This window comes from Vespula vulgaris, unplaced genomic scaffold, assembly GCF_905475345.1.
Source record: "Vespula vulgaris unplaced genomic scaffold, iyVesVulg1.1, whole genome shotgun sequence".
Classification (NCBI taxonomy): Eukaryota; Metazoa; Arthropoda; class Insecta; order Hymenoptera; family Vespidae; genus Vespula; species Vespula vulgaris.
In genome coordinates this window covers 378,621-389,236 of record NW_026114518.1, presented here as the reverse complement: position 1 = coordinate 389,236, position 10,616 = coordinate 378,621, and positions in this window count along the sequence as shown.

Sequence of the window (10,616 nt, the reverse complement as noted above, 5' to 3'; positions counted from 1 at the left end):
TTTAAACCGTTATAACTCTGCTCCTATTGGTCAGATCTGGATGAACAAAATATGGCCGTGTAGTGCGCGAGGAGCCCTTTCCAATGCCCTCGCTCCGGTTGTTCTAGGTGCTATAGTTTCGGAGAGAAAAATTGTTAAAAAAAATTTTTTTTTCCTTTGTTCCCTTTGAACCGTTATAACTCGGCTCCAGTTGGTCAGATCTGGATGAAAAAAATATGGGCGTGTACGGCGCGACGAGTCCTTTCCAATGCCCACGCTCCGGTTGTTCTAGGTGCTATAGTTTCGGAGAGAAAAATTATTAAAAAAAATTTTTTTTTCCTTTGTTCCCTTTAAACCGTTATAACTCGGCTCCTATTGGTCAGATCTGGATGAAAAAAATATGGCCGTGTACGGCGCGACGAGTCCTTTCCAATGCCCTCGCTCCGGTTGTTCTAAGTGCTACAGTTTCGGAGGAAAAAATTGTTAAAGAAAAATTTTTTTCCTTTGTTCCATTTAAACCGTTGTAACTCGGCTCCTATTGGTCAGATCTGGATGAAAAAAATATGGCCGTGTAGGAGGCGACGAGCCCTTTCCAATGCCCTCGCTCCGGTTGTTCTAGGTGCCACAGTTTCGCAGAAAAAAATTGTTAAAGAAAAATTTTTTTTTCCTTTGTTCCATTTAAACCGTTGTAACTCGGCTCCTATTGGTCAGATCTTGATGAAAAAAATATGGGCGTGTACGGCGCGACGAGTCCTTTCCAATGCCCTCGCTCCGGTTGTTCTAGGTGCTATAGTTTCGCAGAGAAAAATTATTAAAAAAAATTTTTTTTTCCTTTGTTCCCTTTAAACCGTTATAACTCGGCTCCTATTGGTCAGATCTGGATGAACAAAATATGGCCGTGTAGGAGGCGACGAGCCCTTTCCAATGCCCTCGCTCCGGTTGTTCTAAGTGCTACAGTTTCGGAGGAAAAAATTGTTAAAGAAAAATTTTTTTCCTTTGTTCCATTTAAACCGTTGTAACTCGGCTCCTATTGGTCAGATCTGGATGAAAAAAATATGGCCGTGTAGGAGGCGACGAGCCCTTTCCAATGCCCTCGCTCCGGTTGTTCTAGGTGCCACAGTTTCGCAGAAAAAAATTGTTAAAGAAAAATTTTTTTTTCCTTTGTTCCATTTAAACCGTTGTAACTCGGCTCCTATTGGTCAGATCTTGATGAAAAAAATATGGGCGTGTACGGCGCGACGAGTCCTTTCCAATGCCCTCGCTCCAGTTGTTCTAGGTCCCATAGTTTCGGAGAAAAAAATTGTTAAAGAAAAATTTTTTTTTCCTTTGTTCCGTTTTATCCGTTATAACTCGGCTCCTATTGGTCAGATCTGGATGAAAAAAATATAGGCGTGTACGGCGCGACGAGCCCTTTCCAATGCCCTCGCTCCGGTTGTTCTAGGTGCTATAGTTTCGGAGAGAAAAATTATTAAAAAAAATTTTTTTTTCCTTTTTCCCTTTAAACCGTTATAACTCGGCTCCAGTTGGTCAGATCTGGATGAAAAAAATTTGGGCGTGTACGGCGCGACGAATCCTTTCCAATGCCCTCGCTCCGGTTGTTCTAGGTGCCACAGTTTCGGAGAGAAAAATTGTTAAAGAAAAATTTTTTTTTCCTTTGTTCCCTTTAAACCGTTATAACTCGGCTCCTGTTGGTCAGATCTGGATGAAAAAAATATGGGCGCGTAGGGCGCGACGAGCCCTTTCCAATGACCTCGGTCCAGTTGTTCTAGATGCCACAGTTTCGGAGATAAAAATTGTTAAAGAAAAATTTTTTTTTCCTTTGTTCCCTTTAAACCGTTATAACTCGACTCCTATTGGTCACATCTGGATGAAAAAAATATGGGCGTGTACGGCGCGACGAGTCCTTTCCAATGCCCTCGCTCCAGTTGTTCTAGGTGCTATAGTTTCGGAGAAAAAAATTGTTAAAGAAAAATTTTTTTTTCCATTGTTCCCTTTAAACCGTTATAACTCGGCTCCTGTTGGTCAGATCTGGATGAAAAAAATATGGGCGCGTAGGGCGCGAAGAGCCCTTTCCAATGCCCTCGCTCCGGTTGTTCTAGGTGCTATAGTTTCGGAGAGAAAAATTATTAAAAAAAATTTTTTTTTCCTTTTTCCCTTTAAACCGTTATAACTCGGCTCCAGTTGGTCAGATCTGGATGAAAAAAATTTGGGCGTGTACGGCGCGACGAATCCTTTCCAATGCCCTCGCTCCGGTTGTTCTAGGTGCCACAGTTTCGGAGAGAAAAATTGTTAAAGAAAAATTTTTTTTTCCTTTGTTCCCTTTAAACCGTTATAACTCGGCTCCTGTTGGTCAGATCTGGATGAAAAAAATATGGGCGCGTAGGGCGCGACGAGCCCTTTCCAATGACCTCGGTCCAGTTGTTCTAGATGCCACAGTTTCGGAGATAAAAATTGTTAAAGAAAAATTTTTTTTTCCTTTGTTCCCTTTAAACCGTTATAACTCGGCTCCTGTTGGTCACATCTGGATGAAGAAAATATGGGCGTGTACGGCGCGACGAGTCCTTTCCAATGCCCTCGCTCCAGTTGTTCTAGGTGCTATAGTTTCGGAGAAAAAAATTGTTAAAGAAAAATTTTTTTTTCCATTGTTCCCTTTAAACCGTTATAACTCGGCTCCTGTTGGTCAGATCTGGATGAAAAAAATATGGGCGTGTACGGCGCGACGAGTCCTTTCCAATGCCCTCGCTCCGGTTGTTCTAAGTGCTACAGTTTCGAAGGAAAAAATTGTTAAAGAAAAATTTTTGTTTCCTTTGTTCCCTTTAAACCGTTATAACTCGGCTCCTATTGGTCAGATCTGGATGAAAAAAATATGCGCCTGTAGGAGGCGACGAGCACTTTCCAATTCCATCGCTCCGGTTGTTCTGGGTGCTATAGTTTCGGAGAAAAAAATTGTTAAAGAAAAATTTTTTTTTCCTTTGTTCCCTTTAAACCGTTATAACTCTGCTCCTATTGGTCAGATCTGGATGAACAAAATATGGCCGTGTAGTGCGCGAGGAGCCCTTTCCAATGCCCTCGCTCCGGTTGTTCTAGGTGCTATATTTTCGGAGAGAAAAATTGTTAAAAAAAATTTTTTTTTCCTTTGTTCCCTTTGAACCGTTATAACTCGGCTCCAGTTGGTCAGATCTGGATGAAAAAAATATGGGCGTGTACGGCGCGACGAGTCCTTTCCAATGCCCACGCTCCGGTTGTTCTAGGTGCTATAGTTTCGGAGAGAAAAATTATTAAAAAAAATTTTTTTTTCCTTTGTTCCCTTTAAACCGTTATAACTCGGCTCCTATTGGTCAGATCTGGATGAAAAAAATATGGCCGTGTACGGCGCGACGAGTCCTTTCCAATGCCCTCGCTCCGGTTGTTCTAAGTGCTACAGTTTCGGAGGAAAAAATTGTTAAAGAAAAATTTTTTTCCTTTGTTCCATTTAAACCGTTGTAACTCGGCTCCTATTGGTCAGATCTGGATGAAAAAAATATGGCCGTGTAGGAGGCGACGAGCCCTTTCCAATGCCCTCGCTCCGGTTGTTCTAGGTGCCACAGTTTCGCAGAAAAAAATTGTTAAAGAAAAATTTTTTTTTCCTTTGTTCCATTTAAACCGTTGTAACTCGGCTCCTATTGGTCAGATCTTGATGAAAAAAATATGGGCGTGTACGGCGCGACGAGTCCTTTCCAATGCCCTCGCTCCGGTTGTTCTAGGTGCTATAGTTTCGCAGAGAAAAATTATTAAAAAAAATTTTTTTTTCCTTTGTTCCCTTTAAACCGTTATAACTCGGCTCCTATTGGTCAGATCTGGATGAACAAAATATGGCCGTGTAGGAGGCGACGAGCCCTTTCCAATGCCCTCACTCCGGTTGTTCTAAGTGCTACAGTTTCGGAGGAAAAAATTGTTAAAGAAAAATTTTTTTCCTTTGTTCCATTTAAACCGTTGTAACTCGGCTCCTATTGGTCAGATCTGGATGAAAAAAATATGGCCGTGTAGGAGGCGACGAGCCCTTTCCAATGCCCTCGCTCCGGTTGTTCTAGGTGCCACAGTTTCGCAGAAAAAAATTGTTAAAGAAAAATTTTTTTTTCCTTTGTTCCATTTAAACCGTTGTAACTCGGCTCCTATTGGTCAGATCTTGATGAAAAAAATATGGGCGTGTACGGCGCGACGAGTCCTTTCCAATGCCCTCGCTCCAGTTGTTCTAGGTCCCATAGTTTCGGAGAAAAAAATTGTTAAAGAAAAATTTTTTTTTCCTTTGTTCCGTTTTATCCGTTATAACTCGGCTCCTATTGGTCAGATCTGGATGAAAAAAATATAGGCGTGTACGGCGCGACGAGCCCTTTCCAATGCCCTCGCTCCGGTTGTTCTAGGTGCTATAGTTTCGGAGAGAAAAATTGTTAAAAAAAATTTTTTTTTCCTTTGTTCCCTTTGAACCGTTATAACTCGGCTCCAGTTGGTCAGATCTGGATGAAAAAAATATGGGCGTGTACGGCGCGACGAGTCCTTTCCAATGCCCACGCTCCGGTTGTTCTAGGTGCTATAGTTTCGGAGAGAAAAATTATTAAAAAAAATTTTTTTTTCCTTTGTTCCCTTTAAACCGTTATAACTCGGCTCCTATTGGTCAGATCTGGATGAAAAAAATATGGCCGTGTACGGCGCGACGAGTCCTTTCCAATGCCCTCGCTCCGGTTGTTCTAAGTGCTACAGTTTCGGAGGAAAAAATTGTTAAAGAAAAATTTTTTTCCTTTGTTCCATTTAAACCGTTGTAACTCGGCTCCTATTGGTCTGATCTGGATGAAAAAAATATGGCCGTGTAGGAGGCGACGAGCCCTTTCCAATGCCCTCGCTCCGGTTGTTCTAGGTGCCACAGTTTCGCAGAAAAAAATTGTTAAAGAAAAATTTTTTTTTCCTTTGTTCCATTTAAACCGTTGTAACTCGGCTCCTATTGGTCAGATCTTGATGAAAAAAATATGGGCGTGTACGGCGCGACGAGTCCTTTCCAATGCCCTCGCTCCGGTTGTTCTAGGTGCTATAGTTTCGCAGAGAAAAATTATTAAAAAAAATTTTTTTTTCCTTTGTTCCCTTTAAACCGTTATAACTCGGCTCCTATTGGTCAGATCTGGATGAACAAAATATGGCCGTGTAGGAGGCGACGAGCCCTTTCCAATGCCCTTGCTCCGGTTGTTCTAGGTGCCACAATTTCGGAGAAAAAAATTGTTAAAGAAAAATTTTTTTTTCCTTTGTTCCATTTAAACCGTTATAACTCGGCTCCTATTGGTCAGATCTGGATGAAAAAAATATGGGCGCGTAGGGCGCGACGAGCCCTTTCCAATGACCTCGGTCCAGTTGTTCTAGATGCCACAGTTTCGGAGATAAAAATTGTTAAAGAGAAATTTTTTTTTCCTTTGTTCCCTTTAAACCGTTATAACTCGGCTCCTGTTGGTCACATCTGGATGAAAAAAATATGGGCGTGTACGGCGCGACGAGTCCTTTCCAATGCCCTCGCTCCAGTTGTTCTAGGTCCTATAGTTTCGGAGAAAAAAATTGTTAAAGAAAGATTTTTTTTTCCTTTGTTCCGTTTTATCCGTTATAACTCGGCTCCTATTGGTCTGATCTGGATGAAAAAAATATAGGCGTGTACGGCGCGACGAGCCCTTTCCAATGCTCTCGCTCCGGTTGTTCTAGGTGCTATAGTTTCGGAGAGAAAAATTATTAAAAAAAATTTTTTTTTCCTTTGTTCCCTTTGAACCGTTATAACTCGGCTCCAGTTGGTCAGATCTGGATGAAAAAAATATGGGCGTGTACGGCGCGACGAGTCCTTTCCAATGCCCTCGCTCCGGTTGTTCTAGGAGCTATAGTTTCGGAGAGAAAAATTATTAAAAAAAATTTTTTTTTCCTTTGTTCCCTTTAAACCGTTATAACTCGGCTCCTATTGGTCAGATCTGGATGAAAAAAATATGGCCGTGTACGGCGCGACGAGTCCTTTCCAATGCCCTCGCTCCGGTTGTTCTAAGTGCTACAGTTTCGGAGGAAAAAATTGTTAAAGAAAAATTTTTTTCCTTTGTTCCATTTAAACCGTTGTAACTCGGCTCCTATTGGTCAGATCTGGATGAAAAAAATATGGCCGTGTAGGAGGCGACGAGCCCTTTCCAATGCCCTCGCTCCGGTTGTTCTAGGTGCCACAGTTTCGCAGAAAAAAATTGTTAAAGAAAAATTTTTTTTTCCTTTGTTCCATTTAAACCGTTGTAACTCGGCTCCTATTGGTCAGATCTTGATGAAAAAAATATGGGCGCGTAGGGCGCGACGAGCCCTTTCCAATGCCCTCGCTCCGGTTGTTCTAAGTGCTACAGTTTCGGAGGAAAAAATTGTTAAAGAAAAATTTTTTTCCTTTGTTCCATTTAAACCGTTGTAACTCGGCTCCTATTGGTCAGATCTGGATGAAAAAAATAAAGGCGTGTACGGCGCGACGAGCCCTTTCCAATGCCCTCGCTCCGGTTGTTCTAGGTGCTATAGTTTCGGAGAGAAAAATTGTTAAAAAAAATTTTTTTTTCCTTTGTTCCCTTTGAACCGTTATAACTCGGCTCCAGTTGGTCAGATCTGGATGAACAAAATATGGCCGTGTAGGAGGCGACGAGCCCTTTCCAATGCCCTTGCTCCGGTTGTTCTAGGTGCCACAATTTCGGAGAAAAAAATTGTTAAAGAAAAATTTTTTTTTCCTTTGTTCCATTTAAACCGTTATAACTCGGCTCCTATTGGTCAGATCTGGATGAAAAAAATATGAGCGCGTAGGGCGCGACGAGCCCTTTCCAATGACCTCGGTCCAGTTGTTCTAGATGCCACAGTTTCGGAGATAAAAATTGTTAAAGAAAAATTTTTTTTTCCTTTGTTCCCTTTAAACCGTTATAACTCGGCTCCTGTTGGTCACATCTGGATGAAAAAAATATGGGCGTGTACGGCGCGACGAGTCCTATCCAATGCCCTCGCTCCAGTTGTTCTAGGTCCTATAGTTTTGGAGAGAAAAATTGTTAAAGAAAAATTTTTTTTTCCTTTGTTCCGTTTTATCCGTTATAACTCGGCTCCTATTGGTCAGATCTGGATGAAAAAAATATAGGCGTGTACGGCGCGACGAGCCCTTTCCAATGCCCTCGCTCCTGTTGTTCTAGGTGCTATAGTTTCGGAGAGAAAAATTGTTAAAAAAAATTTTTTTTTCCTTTGTTCCCTTTGAACCGTTATAACTCGGCTCCAGTTGGTCAGATCTGGATGAAAAAAATATGGGCGTGTACGGCGCGACGAGTCCTTTCCAATGCCCTCGCTCTGGTTGTTCTAGGTGCTATAGTTTCGGAGAGAAAAATTATTAAAAAAAATTTTTTTTTCCTTTGTTCCCTTTAAACCGATATAACTCGGCTCCAGTTGGTCAGATCTGGATGAAAAAAATATGGGCGTGTACGGCGCGACGAATCCTTTCCAATGCCCTCGCTCCGGTTGTTCTAAGTGCTACAGTTTCGGAGGAAAAAATTGTTAAAGAAAAATTTTTTTCCTTTGTTCCATTTAAACCGTTGTAACTCGGCTCCTATTTGTCAGATCTGGATGAAAAAAATATGGCCGTGTAGGAGGCGACGAGCCCTTTCCAATGCCCTCGCTGCGGTTGTTCTAGGTGCCACAGTTTCGCAGAAAAAAATTGTTAAAGAAAAATTTTTTTTCCCTTTGTTCCATTTAAACCGTTGTAAATCGGCTCCTATTGGTCAGATCTGAATGAAAAAAATATGTGCGCGTAGGGCGCGACGAGCCCTTTCCAATGCCCTCGCTTCGGTTGTTCTAGGTGCTATAGTTTCGGAGAAAAAAATTGTTAAAGAAAAATTTTTTTTTCCATTGTTCCCTTTAAACCGTTATAACTCGGCTCCTGTTGGTCAGATCTGGATGAAAAAAATATGGGCGTGTACGGCGCGACGAGTCCTTTCCAATGCCCTCGCTCCGGTTGTTCTAAGTGCTACAGTTTCGAAGGAAAAAATTGTTAAAGAAAAATTTTTGTTTCCTTTGTTCCCTTTAAACCGTTATAACTCGGCTCCTATTGGTCAGATCTGGATGAAAAAAATATGCGCCTGTAGGAGGCGAGGAGCACTTTCCAATTCCCTCGCTCCGGTTGTTCTAGGTGCTATAGTTTCGGAGAAAAAAATTGTTAAAGAAAAATTTTTTTTTCCTTTGTTCCCTTTAAACCGTTATAACTCTGCTCCTATTGGTCAGATCTGGATGAACAAAATATGGCCGTGTAGTGCTCGAGGAGCGCCTTCCAATGACCCCTGTCCGGTTGTTCTCGTTGCTATAGTTTTGGAGAAAAAAATTGTTAAAGAAAGATTATTTTCCATTGTTCCATTTAAACGGTTGTAACTCGGCTCCTATTGGTCAGATCTTGATGAAAAAAATATGGGCGCGTAGGGCGCGACGAGCCCTTTCCAACGACCTCGCTCCGGTTGTTCTAGATGCTATAGTTTCGAAGGAAAAAATTGTTAAAGAAAAATTTTTGTTTCCTTTGTTCCCTTTAAACCGTTATAACTCGGCTCCTATTGGTCAGATCTGGATGAAAAAAATATGCGCCTGTAGGAGGCGACGAGCACTTTCCAATTTCCTCGCTCCGGTTGTTCTAAGTGCTACAGTTTCGGAGGAAAAAATTGTTAAAGAAAAATTTTTTTCCTTTGTTCCATTTAAACCGTTGTAACTCGGCTCCTATTGGTCAGATCTGGATGAAAAAAATAAAGGCGTGTACGGCGCGACGAGCCCTTTCCAATGCCCTCGCTCCGGTTGTTCTAGGTGCTATAGTTTCGGAGAGAAAAATTGTTAAAAAAAATTTTTTTTTCCTTTGTTCCCTTTGAACCGTTATAACTCGGCTCCAGTTGGTCAGATCTGGATGAACAAAATATGGCCGTGTAGGAGGCGACGAGCCCTTTCCAATGCCCTTGCTCCGGTTGTTCTAGGTGCCACAATTTCGGAGAAAAAAATTGTTAAAGAAAAATTTTTTTTTCCTTTGTTCCATTTAAACCGTTATAACTCGGCTCCTATTGGTCAGATCTGGATGAAAAAAATATGAGCGCGTAGGGCGCGACGAGCCCTTTCCAATGACCTCGGTCCAGTTGTTCTAGATGCCACAGTTTCGGAGATAAAAATTGTTAAAGAAAAATTTTTTTTTCCTTTGTTCCCTTTAAACCGTTATAACTCGGCTCCTGTTGGTCACATCTGGATGAAAAAAATATGGGCGTGTACGGCGCGACGAGTCCTATCCAATGCCCTCGCTCCAGTTGTTCTAGGTCCTATAGTTTTGGAGAGAAAAATTGTTAAAGAAAAATTTTTTTTTCCTTTGTTCCGTTTTATCCGTTATAACTCAGCTCCTATTGGTCAGATCTGGATGAAAAAAATATAGGCGTGTACGGCGCGACGAGCCCTTTCCAATGCCCTCGCTCCTGTTGTTCTAGGTGCTATAGTTTCGGAGAGAAAAATTGTTAAAAAAAATTTTTTTTTCCTTTGTTCCCTTTGAACCGTTATAACTCGGCTCCAGTTGGTCAGATCTGGATGAAAAAAATATGGGCGTGTACGGCGCGACGAGTCCTTTCCAATGCCCTCGCTCTGGTTGTTCTAGGTGCTATAGTTTCGGAGAGAAAAATTATTAAAAAAAATTTTTTTTTCCTTTGTTCCCTTTAAACCGTTATAACTCGGCTCCAGTTGGACAGATCTGGATGAAAAAAATATGGGCGTGTACGGCGCGACGAATCCTTTCCAATGCCCTCGCTCCGGTTGTTCTAAGTGCTACAGTTTCGGAGGAAAAAATTGTTAAAGAAAAATTTTTTTCCTTTGTTCCATTTAAACCGTTGTAACTCGGCTCCTATTTGTCAGATCTGGATGAAAAAAATATGGCCGTGTAGGAGGCGACGAGCCCTTTCCAATGCCCTCGCTGCGGTTGTTCTAGGTGCCACAGTTTCGCAGAAAAAAATTGTTAAAGAAAAATTTTTTTTCCCTTTGTTCCATTTAAACCGTTGTAAATCGGCTCCTATTGGTCAGATCTGAATGAAAAAAATATGAGCGCGTAGGGCGCGACGAGCCCTTTCCAATGCCCTCGCTTCGGTTGTTCTAGGTGCTATAGTTTCGGAGAAAAAAATTGTTAAAGAAAAATTTTTTTTTCCATTGTTCCCTTTAAACCGTTATAACTCGGCTCCTGTTGGTCAGATCTGGATGAAAAAAATATGGGCGTGTACGGCGCGACGAGTCCTTTCCAATGCCCTCGCTCCGGTTGTTCTAAGTGCTACAGTTTCGAAGGAAAAAATTGTTAAAGAAAAATTTTTGTTTCCTTTGTTCCCTTTAAACCGTTATAACTCGGCTCCTATTGGTCAGATCTGGATGAAAAAAATATGCGCCTGTAGGAGGCGAGGAGCACTTTCCAATTCCCTCGCTCCGGTTGTTGTAGGTGCTATAGTTTCGGAGAAAAAAATTGTTAAAGAAAAATTTTTTTTTCCTTTGTTCCCTTTAAACCGTTATAACTCTGCTCCTATTGGTCAGATCTGGATGAACAAAATATGGCCGTGTAGTGCTCGAGGAGCGCCTTCCAATGACCCCTGTCCGGT